The 13,433-nt window shown below is 44.5% G+C and overlaps 1 protein-coding gene across 1 annotated transcript in view; it reads right to left on the bottom strand.

Annotated features, from left to right (window-relative positions):
• Window positions 1-13,433, bottom strand: part of LOC145342711 (NALCN channel auxiliary factor 2-like) — a 413,750-nt gene that overhangs the window by 499 nt on the left and 399,818 nt on the right. The gene's annotated exons all lie outside the window — the stretch shown is intronic.

Below are 13,433 nucleotides of genomic sequence, written 5' to 3'. Positions count from 1 at the left end.
CTTAAGACCAAAAGATACGGGAGCAGAATTAGGCCGTTCGGCCCATTGAGTCTGCTCTGCCATTCAATCATGGCTGATATGATTCTCATCCCCATTATCCTGCCTTCTCCCCATAACCCTTGATCCCCTTATTGATCAAGAATCTATCTATCTCTGATGCTGCAGTAATGGTCACCTTGCCTTGGGTCTTCTTTTTTTTTGGCCAACAGTCAGAAAGCAAAGTTATAGTTTATTCATAAGTTACAAGAAGGCTTACATTAACACTGCAATGAAGTTACTGTGAAAATCCCTGTGTCGTCGCATTCAGGTTCACTGAGAGAGAATTTAGCGTGGCCAATGCACCTAACCAGCCTGTCTTTGGATTGTGGGAGGAAACCAGAGCACTTGGAGGAAACCCATGCAGACACCAGGAGAACGTGCAGATTCTGCATAGACAGTGACCCAAGCCGGGAATCGAACTCAGGTCCCTGGCAGTGTGAAACAGTAGTGCTAACCACTGTGCCACCATGCTAGCCCATGCAAGGCTAGTGGTCATTACTACAACAGTAGCTGGCTTTTTGTCTCCAAATGTTAACGTTTAAATTTAATCTAAAAATAAATCTGGAGTTTAAAACCAGTCTCAGCAACGGTGAGCATGACAACTATCACTGATGGTCACCAAAATCCATATGATTCACTGATGTCCTTTAGGGAAGGAATTTTGCTGTCCTTAACCTCGTCTGACCTACATGTGACCCCAGACTATTGGCAGTGCCATTGATTCTTATCTGCCCTCAGATATGGCCCAGCAAACCACTCAGTTCAAGGGCAATTGTGATAATAGAGTTGCAGAATTGATATGGTGCAGAAGGCGACCATTTGGTCTACAGTGACTCTTCAAACAAGCAACATGACTCAGTGGCATTCCCCTGCCTTCTCCCCATACCCCTGCACATTGCTTCAACTAAAGCAATCATCTAATGCCCTCTTGAGTGCCTCGATTGGAACTGCCACCACCACACTTCCAGGCAGAGCATTCCAGACCCCAACTACTCTTCGTGTGAAAAGGTTTTTTTTCCTATCATATTTGCTTCTTTTACAAATCATTTTAAATCTGTTCTTCTTTGTGTGGGAACAGTTCCTCCCTGTCTACTCTGTCCAGTCCCTTCATGGTTTTGACGGGGAACAAATCGCAAATGTGGTTCCCATCATTGAAGTGGGAACGAAGAATGAAATTTCAGTGATAGGCCTGATGCTCACCTCCATTCATAGAATCAGAGAATCTCTCCGATGGTGAATCCCTACAGGAGGAGGCCACTTGGCCCATCGAGCCTGCACTGACAACAATCCCACCCAGGCCCTATCCCCATACTCCTGACACTACGGGAGAATTTAGCATGGCCAATCACCCTAACTCCCACATTTTTGGAATGTGGGAGGAAACCGGAGCACCCGAGGAAACCCACGTAGACACAGGGAGAGCATGCAGACTCCAGTCACCCACGGTCCCTGGTGCTATGAGGCTGCAGTGCTAACCACTGTGCTACCGTGCAGCCCAAAGAGTAAGTGTGAGTAAGTACTTGGAAGGTTAATGTCAGAGAGCATCCTGAGAAGCATGAGAAGCATGGGGAGGGTGCAGAGGAGGTTTACCAGGATGTTGCCTGGTATGGAGGGGAGGTCCTGTGAGGAGAGACTGAGGGATTTGGGGTTGTTTTCGCTAGAAAGAAGGCGGCTAAGAGGGGATCTTATTGAAACATATAAGATGATTAGAGGTTTAGATAGGGTGGATAGTGATAGCCTTTTTCCTCGGATGGAGAAAGCTAGCATGAGGGGGCATGGCTTTAAATTAAGGGGGGGTAGTTATAGGACGGATGTCAGGGGTAGGTTCTTTACCCAGAGGGTGGTGAGGGATTGGAATGCCCTGCCTGCTGCAGTTGTAAATGCGCCTAGTTTGGGGGCGTTTAAGAGATCCGTGGATAGGTTTATGGACGAAAAGGGATTGGTTTAGGTTAGAGGGTCATTGTTTTTTAACTGGTCGGCGCAACATCGTGGGCCGAAGGGCCTGTTCTGCGCTGTAATGTTCTATGTTCTATGAACTTATATCAGACAGTCAGCCTGGTTTTCCAATTGGGAGATGACCTTTGAGGAAACAACAAACAGAAATAGGAGAAACAGAATGTAACCTGCTTGAACTGAAGGCGGCATTGGACACCATCACTTATAAGAGGCTGCTGCTTAAGGCCAAATCATATTGGGGTAGATGAGAATGTATTAAAGTAGATCAGGAAATGTTGGATTGGTATGATGGAGTGCATAGCTGGGTCTCTGGTCGGCAGCCAATTCCCAGTGGAGTGCCACGAGGTCCAGCATTGGTTCTGCTGTTGTTCATAATTTGTATAAAAGATGTAGAGAGAAGGATTTGTGTCCAAAGCCTCCATCGTACTCAGAGCAAAAGCGTTGGTCTGGGTCCTTTGACTTTGCCGGGATTTTCCAGTCCCGCTGAGTCCCAAATACTCCGTCCTCACTGGCAGCGGTGGCGAGGTGTGAACGGCTGAAGAATCCCAGCCTTTATCTCCCTTTGGAGTTTGAGATACTTTTCTTCAAAGTAGGCAAACAAATATTGGACTGGTGTACCCTGGAGCAATAGAACTCCAGGTATTGGAGTATTATATGTTCTTAATGTCACTGAAAACTGGGAATTGATTTGGAAATGAAAATAGGAGAGGCAGGGATGAAAAGGCAAGACAGTTGAGAGACCCTTGAGCCCCATTTGGTGTCAATATTCAAATTCTTAGAATCATAGATTGATAGAATCCCTACAGCCCTGAAGGAGGCCAGGCTGCACGAGACTGAGCCTGCACAAACAACAAACCCACCCAGGCCCTACCACCGTAACCAACACTACTAATCCTGCTCCCAGCAGTAGTAGTTCCCAGGAACTACGAAATTTGCTCTCCTGACACCGAGGGGAAACTTAGCACAGCCAATCAAATCCAACCCGCACACCTTTGGGCTGTGGGAATAAGTGGAACGCCCGGAGGAAACCCATGCAGACATGGGAAGAATATGCAAACTCTGCACTGATAGTCACCTGAGGCCAGAATTGAACCTGGGGGTCCCTGGCACTGTGAGGCAGCAGTGCTAACCACTGTGCTGCCCACTTGTCTGCTGCTATGCAACGGAATGCCATATGACCTGGGGAATGAGTAAAGAACAGGGAGAAAGCCAAAAAGAGTAGCAATAATAATTAAAGAAAACTGTTTCATGCTGCTGCGGTTGATACAAAAGAGACCCACAAAAGTTCTATTCAACTGTCCTGAAGGAATATTCCACTCATAAGCTATCATGGTGCTGACTGAAGTGCGTCATTCAATATTGAAATACCCTCAAGTATCACAGCAATGATACAGCTCTCTCATGATAGTTGCGGTCACTGTACAGAATAACGAGTTAATATCATGCAGATGGTACCATGGCTTGTTCAGATCTATGCTAATCTCGAATACATATTGTATAGATATTTCAGTCGAAGCATATGGATGTTAGCTCCACAGCGAATGGTATGTGCGTGTGCTGAAGCTGCAAAATGTGCCCACAGACCGATACAATCATAACAGATGAATTATTATTAACATCTGTTGATTACACAACAAATAAACCAGAAGCTATTACAGGACAGTAATCAAATCAAGTTTGTGGACTAAGCTTAAACCATTCAAAATGGAAAGATCGAGTCAATTCTCCCGCGGTTTGAAGGAATAACTTACATTTATAAAGTGCTTTGTACATCCTATTATAATAAAGCACCTATAGACTACCTTATATGAAGTTTGGTATTTGTTAACAAATATAGCAGTCAGTTTTAACACACAGATAAACATTAAATCTGTTGCTGGTTTATGGTTGAATGTCAGTGCAATGGGGGAATTCCTGACTCATCTGAAAGTAAGTGCCTTGGATTCTACATGCCAATATGAGGAAGCCAAAGGAGTTTCAGTTGAACATCTTATCTGACAGGCAACACTTCCAACAGTGGACAGTCAACCCAGATCAGATGTGCCTGCCCGCGGCAGGACTCAAAGTCACAGCCTTGTCACTAGAAGCCAGAGTGCTGCCAACTGAGCCAAGCTGACAGCTGAGAGCTAATCATCATCATTTAAACGTTGTGACAAAATTACAGCCTTGAATTCACACTGCAGTAATGGGGGGACCTGGGGGGGGGGGGGGGGGGGGGGGTCAGGGGGTAGGGTGGGGAGAAACACTGCCATTCATCCTTGAAAGAATGGAATGAAGATCTTAGAGAAATGGTTAGATATATATGGTATAGAATAGGGGAATCTGGAAGGATTCAGCTACTGGAATTCCCGGCCCCCCCACCTTTCCTTATCCTTTCTCCACCTTTGCTCCCCCTTTCCCCCTTTTTCTCAATTTTACTTTTCTCCCATCCATTGCCCTCCCTCAGTTTACCCTCTGATTTCAACTTCCCCGCTGTTTGGCCATGCACATCTTTCATTCTCTCTCCGGGCTTCCATTAGCCGTCTTTTCCCTTGTTTTTTTTATGGCTTTGACTAAATCTATCTCTCACCCTGTAGTATAAATATCTCCCATTTTCTATGCCTTTTAGTTTTGACAAAGGGTCACCTGGACTCAAAACGTCAGCTCTTTTCTCTCCTTACAGATGCTGCCAGACCTGCTGAGGTTTTCCAGCATTTTTTGGTTTCAGATTCCAGCATCTGCACTAATTTGCTTTTATCCAGCTACTGGAACACAGGTTTAGTGAAAGGATTGATGCCAGATCAGTCTGAAAGGTACGATCAATGTGTGGAATAGGTTAGAAGGAAAGTAGTAAGCAAAGAACATTGTCTGATCTCACTACACCTGGTACAAAATGTGTCAATCCCGGATATAGCACGTTGTGTTAGAATGTAACCAGTGACAACTTTGTATTGGATGTAATGTGATCATTGGGACATAGGGGTCAGCTGACCCAGCAAACCATGGAACCAATTACAAAGTGATGTAATAGTCAGCTGATTCACTATAAATAAGGAACCTATGTAAAATTGTGGAGAGCTTTGAGTGGCCCAGGGTGAGGCCCCACGTTTGGAGTAATGATGTTTCTTTATTAAACCCTTTCTTTGATTTATAAGTTGGAGTAAGTTTTGTTGTATTTTCATTTGCTGCATTTTGAAGTGTTCCTTCTGAAGAAACATTGGTAGCAGAGGAAAACCCTTCATAATTTGGTGTTTGTTTTTGAAGAAGAGTTACAACCATGGAAGAAGGTAAACTGGTGGGATTTGATTGTCCTCCTGTCTCTTTAGATGCCGAACCATATCGGCAATGGAAAGCAGAGGTGGAAATGTGGACCCTTGTCACCACAATACCGAAAGAAAAAGCAAGTATGGCATTAGCGTTGTCACTTCCAATTAGGAGCAAGATAAGAAGCAAAGTATTTTCCTATTGGACAGCAGATACCCTGAATAAGGTAGAAGGGCTACAGCTCCTGCTATGATACTTAGATACGTTTTACCAGAAAGATGAGTTCTTGGAGAATTATAAAGGATGGGGAATGTTTGACAGGTTTAGGAGACAAGGCGTCCAGTCCATGGAAGAGAATATCATGGATTTTGATAGGGGCCATAACAGGCTAATGAAATTTAATTAGGAGATTCCAGGTGCAGTATTGGTCTTTAAGTGGCCTTGTTGGACCGTGCATGTCTGTCACATATGAATATTCTTTTAGTAATGACTGGAATACAATTAAGGGGAACAGAATGCCTCTTTGATCAAATGGCAGCACCATTTAAAAAAAGTTGTTTTGGAAAACAATCCTTCCCCGCCGCCTTGTTCAATACAGATCAGGGTGCCTTGGCTTCCTGAACAGAGGAGTCAATGGTGACTCAACCACATGCCAGACCAAATGGTACAGGAAGACCTTTAAATAGAGACAGTCACATTAATAACAGACCCAGAGCTAAAAACGGTTATAATCGATATGAAAATGGGGAAAGAAAATGCACATGGGATACTGATAAAAGACGTTAAAATCGAAGGAATGCTACAGGGATTGTGAATCGCTGTTTCCAATGCAATTCACAAACCATTACATTGTAAATTGCCCGAAAAGAGGGAATTGTGTCTTTGAAACCACATGTGACACAGAATATATGGAAACCAACAGTGAGGAGGATAAGGACCAGGAAGGCATTGTTTTGATGGCAGAAAAGCTGAGTCCCATAATGAGTGTCCTGATGATAGGCTCTTCCAGTTGTGCTGTTTTAGAGAGTGAATGTACGTCCACGGTCTGCGGCCAAGAATGGTTAGGTTGTTATTTTGGGTCTCTTGAGCATAAAAACCGAAAAGAAAGTAGAAGAACATGATAGTTCCACCTACTTTAGATTTGGAGAGAAAAACACTCTAACATCCTCCAGAAGGGTGGTACTTCCCTGTAAGATTGTGGGAATCAGTTGATTTATCAGTACAGATGTAGTTTACAGTGATACACCTTTGCTGTTAAGCAGGTCTGCGATGAAGAAAGCTCAGATTACAATCGATTGTACAGGCCAGAGCTTCACGAGGGAGGCTAGGAATCAAACCAATGATAGGAATAGGGGTAGAAGCCCCCGTGATAAGGAAGTATTGACAGCTGCAAACAAAATGGAGCTTGTGGAAGTAAGAGCGGCCAAAGGGAGATGGACAGCTGGAAGGAGTTTGGGACGTACACCAAGGTACCAGATGAAGGGCAGCCTGCTTTGTCCTATAGGTGGGTTTGCACAGAGAATGCTTTGCAAGATCAAATGCATAAAGCTAAATCCAGACTAGTAGCCCGTGAGTATGAGGGACATTTGGATGGGAGAGACACTAGGGTTGATTCATCCACAGCAGGGAAAATGACACTGAAATTTTTTTTCACTGTTCTAGCATCTAATAATTCGATTGTAAAACAATAGATATCAGAGCAGCATTTCTGCAGGCTGAAACATTTCAAAGAAAAATTTTTTTGAGGCTGCAGGTAATACACAGGGACAATTGTGGAAGTTAAATAAATGCGTATATGGGTTAAGTGATGCATCAGGAGTTTGGTATTTCTCTGTACGATCTGTATTACCAAAGACTGGCTGTGTCCAGTTAAAAGTGGATCCAGCAATGTTTTAGGGAAGGCTAAAGGAAAATTAGCTGGAATTTTTATAATGCATGTGGATGATTTCCTATGGGGTGGCGCAGAAGCATTTGAAAAAAAGGATAATTGAGAAGCTGAAACCAGAATTTAAATTAGGGAGTCAAGCAGCTGGTGCTTTTCGATATCTTGGTCTTGATTTCCGACAAAGTACATCTGATGTAACAATGAGTCAACAGGGAGATCTAAACCGTATTGATCCCATTCCCATCACCAGAGAAAGGTAGATAGAACAAGACGAACGGGCCAATGAAAAAGAAACAGAGCTGTTGGGGAGTATGGGAGGACAGCTAAATTGGCTATACACACAGACAGGACTGGATGGGAGCTATAATGTCCTAGAGCTCAGTCATATGTTAAGGCGTGTCACAGATCTTGCAGGCTAATAAAACATTTAAAAAGTTAAAATTAGAGAAATGAGTAATTAAATTCCCAGCACTAGGAGAACCAGAAGATACGAAATTGGTGGTGTTTAGTGGTGCTTCACATGCCAATCTACCAGATGGATATTCAAGCAGTGCCGGATCCATAATATTCCTGGTGGGTAAGGGAGGAAAAAGTTGCCCCTTGGCCTGGGAAGCAAAGAAAACGATAAGGGTGATCAAAATCACTTTTGACGGCTGAAACCCGAGAGTTAGTGGAGGCGTTGGATATAAGAACATAAGAAATAGGAGCAGAAGTAGGCCATCTGGCCCTTCGAGCCTGCCCCGCCATTCAATAAGATCATGGCTGATCTGTCGTGGCTCAGTTCCACTTTCCCGCCCTCTCCCCATAACCCTTAATCCCTTCTCTTATCAAAAACCCATCAACCCGCTTCTTAAAAATATTTAGCGAGGCAGCCTCCACCACTTCAACGGGCAGAGAATTCCAGAGATTCACCACCCTTTGAGTGAAGAAGTTCCTCCTCAACTCCGTTCTGAACCGCCCCCCCTTTATCTTGAGGCTGTGCCCCCTAGTCCTACTGTCTTTTTTGAGCGGGAAGAGTCTTTCCACCTCTATCCTATCCATCCCATTCATCATCTTATACGTCTCAATGAGATCTCCCCTCATTCTTCTAAACTCTAACGAGTACAAGCCTAGTTTATTCAGCCTCTCCTCATAGCTCAACCCCCTCAACTCCGGTATCAGCCTAGTAAACCTCCTCTGCACTCCCTCCAAGGCCAAAATATCCTTGTGGGGATATATTTGTCAGACACATTAACACTATTATCTTTTATCGATACATCAGGTAAAAAAGTATCAACTGAGTGTTACGTGGACAATGTTTGCTCAGCAAAAAGTGCAGCGGGAAAAAGATTAAGAATCGATTTGGCCAGCGTTAAGCAAATGCTGGAAAACAAGGAAGTTTTCAAATCTTAACTCAGTTAAGATTTGCAGATCTGCAAACCTACCAAAAGGGGTGCAGCCACTGAAGGATGGTTGTCTTAAATTATTTTGAAAGAAAGTTTTTAACAGAAGGGAATCTGTTAGAATGTCACCGGTGACAACTTTGTATTGGATGTAATGTGACCAATGGGAACAAGATGTAAAGGTCAGCTGACCCAGTAAATCATGGAACCAATTACAGAGTGATGTAATAGTCAGCTGACCAGCTGATTCACTATAAATAAGCAACTATGTGGAATTATTGGAAGCGAGGTCCAGGGTGAGGCCCCAGGTTTGCAGTAATGATGTTTCTTTATTGAATCCTTTCTTTGATTTATAAGTTGGAGTAAGATTTGTTGTATTTTCATGAGCTGCACTTTGAAGAGTTCCTTCTAAAGAGGCATGTTGGCCTAAAAATCGGCTTCACGGCTGGTGCCAGACTGTTCGCATTTCTCTCAGTCCCTTTTCAATAGTGCAAACCAGATCAAAGAACAAAGAAAATTACAACACAGGCACAGGCCCTTCAAGCCTGCACCGACCATAATGCCTGACTAAACCGTATGCACTTACGGAGCCCGTATCCTTCCATTCCCATCCTATTCATTTATTCGATTAGTTGCCCCTTAAATGCTGCTATCGTACCTTCTCCCACCAACTCCCTGACTCAAGAACAGCTTCTTCCCTGCTGCCATCAGATTTTTGAATGGACCTACCCTGCACTAAGTTGATCTTCCTCCTTTCCTTCTCTATGAACGGTATGCTCTGTCCGAATAGTGCGCAAGAAACAATACTTCTCACCGTATACGAATACATGTGACAATAATAAATCAAATCAAAATCAAAAAATGTAAAAAAGGAGGGTAAAGTTGGATCTGTTGGATATTCACAGTTCTCCCTTGCCGAGGGGATGAAGTGATGGCCAGAGATATCTGCAAGTAATGAGAGGAGCAGGGGAGGCACTGGATTGAATCCAACTTCCAAAGGAAACCAGACAGAATTTCAGTCTTCCTCTTTCCCTGGTAATGGTGTAGATACTGTCTGTTCATACGCAGCATAGAATAGAATTCCTGTAGTGCAGAAGGAGGCCATTTGGCCCATCTGAGTCTGCACTGACCACAATCCCACCAGGCCCTATTCCTGTAGTCCCACATGTCTCCCCTGCTAATCCCCCTAACACTAGGGTGAATTTAGCATGACCAATCAACCTAACCCGCACATCTTTGGAGTGCAGGAGGAGACTGGGGCACCCGGAGGAAACCCACGCATACCCGGGGAGAATGTGCAAACTCCACACAGACAGTGACCCGAGGCTGGAATTGAACCCAGGTCCCTGGTACTGAGAGGCAGCAGTGCCAACCATTGAGCCACCATGCCACCCAACCACTGCACCACCGTGCTGTGCACAGCTCATGCTTCTGAAGGCTATTGTCTCTTAATTTTTGTGTATATATGTTTCAAAACTTCTGACTGTATTGGCCAATTCACACCCACTCCGTTGCCAACTCACTGGAGTGATGGAGCGACAGAGTAATTGTTCTCACTGGAGCGACGCAGGTAGAGGGGCGACTTGATAGAAGTCTACAAGATTATGAGAAGCACGGACAGAGTGGATAATCAGAAACCTTTTCCCAGGGTGGAAGAGTCAATTATTAGGGGGCATAGCTTTAAGGTGCGAAGGGCAAGGTTTAAAGGTGATGTGTGAGGCAGATCTTTTACACAGAGAGTAGTGGGGGCCTGGAACTCATTGCTGGGGGAGGTAGTGGAAACGGATATGGTAGTGACTTTTAAGGAGCGTCTTGACAAGTACATGAATAGAATGGGAATAGAGGGATATGGTCCCCGGAAGGGTAGAGGGTTTTAGTTAAGTCAAGCAGCATGTTTGGTGCAGGCTTGGAGGGCTGAAGGGTCTCTCCCTGTGCTGAAAATTTCTTTGTTCATTAACAAAAAAGCCTGGGCAGAAACACAGCTGTTAACAATTTAAGAACTAGGGTGAGATTTGTTACATGAAAACCAGAAAAGCAAACTTACTTAAACAAATTAATTGTTCAAGGGTACAGTGTTTCCTTCGACTCAGTGCCAACATAAATACATGGGACCAATTTCTGTTATTTTTGCAGAAGTATTACGAAATTAGCGGGCTTTGGGTTTGTGTCTGTAACAAGTAGACGGAGAGTGAGGAAAGTGTAGATTCATAGAATCCCTACAGAGCAGAAGAAGGCTCTACGTCTGCACTGACTCTGACAGAATAGGCTCACTATCCTGCCCTATCCTTGTAAACCGATACATTTACTTTGGCTAATCCATTTAACCTACACATCTTGGGACATTAAGAGGCAATTTTATTCTGGCCAATCCGTCAAACTTGCAACTCTCCCAGAAAGTTTTAAGCGTTGAACTCTGAGAGTCAGCGTGAAATCTAGAACAAATTTTGCCGATGTTTTTTCAGTGGGTGTTTCCAAATGAATCTCCCACACTCTGCAGAGCGCCTCAGTGTGAATCAGTCCAAAAGCTGGAGGCTGGGCCTATTCTCACTGGAGAGACTGGCAGCATAACACTGAGCAGACCTCTGCACACGCGCTGATCTGTCAGCACCGGGATTGGCACATGCGCAATGGCTCCTGCCTGCCAGTCTCCTGATTTCTGACCAGCTCAATTATTGGCCAGCCCTGCGACCCCTGCATCACTGGCTCTCTGATCCCCCTCACGACCCCACCTTTGGCCCTCAAATGTACCCGGGCCACCCCAGGTCCACTCCTGCCCTCAGCCCACCTCAATGTCACGCCCCCCCCCCCATCGCAGCTCTGACACCCACCCCCCCAACAAGCAGGCTGCCCCAACCCCTGCTCACCCCAATGGTCAGCCCCGATCACTGGTCTCTCTCCCTCTGTCATTCAGCCCAACTGCAGAGTGGCAGCGGGACCTCCACCCCACCGAATGTCCCCACCGAATGCCCCCATCATGCCCTGTGCCATTAGGCCCCACCCCTTTGGCACTGCTTGATGCCCAGGGCACACTCCTCCAGCGCCCAGCTCTCTGCGGGGGGTGCCTTGATGGCTCTGAAAAGCTTCCTTGCAAGCTGTAACCATGCTCTGGTTTCTGCTCCTATTTTAAGTAGGATTCTAGTTGACCTGGTCCCGGGGATTGGTGGAGTTTCTTATTAGGCCAGCTTATTGAATGGGAAACTTACCAACGAGGCCTAGGAGTTAAAATAACCCCAGTCGGTTCTTAACTGAAGTAAGTGAATTTTAAGCTGAAATGAAAATATATCCACTAAAATTAACTCTGAAGTTAAAATCAGAGCAAGATGGACAGTCGCGAGAGAAACATAAATAGGGACAATGAGAGCGAATGGGTATGCTGCAAACATTAAGTAGCAACAATGGATCAGCAAAATTCCCTCTGAGCATGCAAGGTTCATTGCTATTTTTGGTGCGCTTCATCCAAACCCTTATATACGGAAAAGAAATACAACCTGTGGTGGTCGTGGAAGGAAAATAGAATGAAAGATAGTAGCACAGAGGAATGACTAAGTGTGTTGCTATTGTGATGTTAGTGTCCCTTCGAGAGATTTTTTTTTTAAATCACGATCTCTGCAACTCTCACATTCAGTATTTCTCCATTCATAGCCTCAGGTGATGTCATTGGTGGGAGGAGGAAACAAAAACTGTGTGCAGCTCAGGTGACAAGGCTTGTTTTTAGTTTCGTTTTGGCTGCAGTGTTAGAAGTGTAGCTGAAAGAAGTCTCTCCCTCTGTTTTTATTTTGTAACTTTTACCAGTAAGCTGAAAGCATATCTTGTTTGCCGCCCTGCAGTAAAAAAAAAATGTGTTTTGGGAGCTGAAGACCTCAAGCTGCTTCGAGCTCTCAAGATCATTTGAAATCAGCATTCAACCCAAGGAACTGGATTCGAGTATTATGTGAGCTTTAGCCTGTGCAGTGATAATGTGTGTTGATACATATATATATACCTATATACATTATTGTAGTTATTTTGTTTTTGCTTGTAATTGGTAAAAATTCTTGCTAATTTTCTTACTATGCATGTTAACCATATTCTTAAATAAATTTTATTTGATAAAAGCTCCCTAGTGGGTCACTCGAATTATATATGAAGTGAAACATCTCATGCTTATCCTAGCCAAATTCAAGACACAAAACCTACGGTTCTGGTGGGCTTCATAAAACACTTTGGAGTTTCTGACCTGAACCGTAACACTATTCTGCACAGACTAGTTTGTAGCCTGGGTGACCCGTGGCTCACGAGCCCAAGTAATGCTGGCAAATCTCATATTGTTTCCAGCCTGGATTTTCCTTTTGCTCTCCTCTCCTTGAACGTGTTGGCATGACCCAAAGATATTTGGGAAATGACAAAGCCAACAGCATTTTTCCAACTTCATATCAAGGCACGGAATCCGTGTTTGTTTAAAATTCACAGACCTTCTAAAAGAAGCCTTGCCTGTCGTCAGCAGTTGGTTCTCAAGTTTTGTTCATAATGAAGTTGACTCCCACCTGAGGTGACTTAAAGCAAGCAACTTAAATCGGCATGCTGTCAATCCACTTAGCTAGGCAGAAGCAGAGGAGTGGGACTAACTAAAAGCTACCCCAAGGAACTGACAGAGGGATGGTGAGGCAAATGGCCTCCCTTTACAGTGAATGGGTCACTGCTTCATAATTAGGAGAGGCGATGGCCTGGTGGTATTATCGCTAGACTATTAATCCAGAAACTCAGCTAATGATCTGGGAACCTTGGATCGAATCCCGCCACGCCAGATGGTAGAATTTGAATTCAATAGAAGACAGATTGTTGGAAAATGCTCTTCAAGGAAGCAAATCTGCCATCCTTACCTGGTCTGACCTACATGTGACTCCAGAGACACAGCAGTGTGGTTGGCTCTCAACTGCCCTCTGAAATGG

Source organism: Carcharhinus amblyrhynchos, chromosome 4, assembly GCF_965287045.1.
Source record: "Carcharhinus amblyrhynchos chromosome 4, sCarAmb.v2.hapA, whole genome shotgun sequence".
NCBI lineage: Eukaryota > Metazoa > Chordata > Chondrichthyes > Carcharhiniformes > Carcharhinidae > Carcharhinus > Carcharhinus amblyrhynchos.
This window is presented reverse-complemented; position numbering and strand designations above follow the sequence as displayed.